Here is a 1,664-nt window from a genome sequence, read left to right on the forward strand (position 1 = left end):
TTACCCTGCTAAATTACTTTTTTGCCTACATTAAAACTTTAGATTTTTAATAATCTTCCTTTCTTATACTATTAAAGGTACTTGCTAGTTTCTAAAGCTAAATTCTGTTATCTTGTGCTCTATGCTGACCTCAATAACTACTTTTATATCATTCTCTTTATATCATTCTTCCCAACAGCTACTTTTATATAGGAATCTGTCTATAACTGGTTCAATGCAAAATTTTATATGATTTTTATTGTTTTGATGAATTTTCTATTGATTGAGACTCTTTCCACAATTTAATAATTAAAGCTGTCAGCCTAAAATTTAAATGACACCATTCTTGATACTCTTTAAAAATGGCATACAGCTGAATTTTTAATTGAAAAGAAATTCTCTCAAGCAATGATTTTTAAAGTAGCAGTGCATAAAAGCTAGGTCTATAGCAATCAATTATTCTGAAACTAAGGGCATGCATAATGAACCCTCAGGACTGAGAATCCTGGTGTTCTCATGAAGCTGAAACTAGGAATCCTCCCAAGGCAACATAGTGAGTCTCCATTTGGGAGACAAAGACGGAGGAGTAAGAGAAATGGGACTTGTAGTCAGATCACTGATTCATATCCACATATATCTAAGGAATCTAATGCCACTGACACTTTTCTAAGATAAAAGCTAACTTAGATAAACTATCTGACCATCTGGAATAGATCTGTATTTGAGAGTGTGAAATAGATAAAGGAAAGGTTGACCTCAGATTAATGAAGACAGCAGAGAACAATAGCTAGGAGTACAATGAAAATGTGGACCATATATTTTTGAAATAACACAGCAAAAAAAAAATAAATAAATAAATAAAAAGAAAGATGTAAGAGAAGACATATTTTAAGAAAGACAGAATCCATGAATAAAACAGAAATTGAACAATCTGTTTAAGCCTTATGAGTTTTTAAAATACAAACATGACTAAAAATCGTATCAGACTAGTAGTAATAGCACTACTTGTTAATAAGAAACCAACCCATAATGTTTTATGTGTTGACTGAAAGATAGTTTAAATATTTTATAGATTTTTAATACTCTTAAAAACCAAAAAAATAGTGTTTTTATTTTCCACAATAACGTCTCATTGAAATTAAGTAAAAATCTTAAGATTATGAAGCTAGATAGTGACTAAAATAGACTGAAGGCAGGAGAATAAAGTTTATTATTTTAATATGTTTACAAATTATAGCCGTCCCTTTCCCCCAATTATTTTCAACAGCATTGTGTCTCCTGATTCAGAACACAACTGTAAAACCACATTGCTCTCATTATACAAATAAGAAAACATACGTTTATGAGTTAAATTAACTTTGTCACATTTGGCAAATTAATAAATGACAGAACTTGCTGTCTCACTACATTTTGTTTGACCCCTAAGTATGAACTTCCCTTATTGTTGTACTTGCCTGTTACACTAACATTATGCACTTAAATATTGAAATGTTAGAAAACTCACAACTATAAACAAAAAAAATGGACTGAGACACACACATTTGCATATACATATGGGGAATTTTATACTAACTGACCCCAATTTACTAAATTCAATTTTTTTCTATAATTAGTTTATATTGCATTGTTGTACAGCTATAATGGCTGTATTGGAAACTATAGTAGAAAGGAGTTATATAGGACAA

Source organism: Octodon degus, unplaced genomic scaffold (assembly GCF_000260255.1).
Source record: "Octodon degus isolate 3935 unplaced genomic scaffold, OctDeg1.0 scaffold00001, whole genome shotgun sequence".
Taxonomy (NCBI): domain Eukaryota; kingdom Metazoa; phylum Chordata; class Mammalia; order Rodentia; family Octodontidae; genus Octodon; species Octodon degus.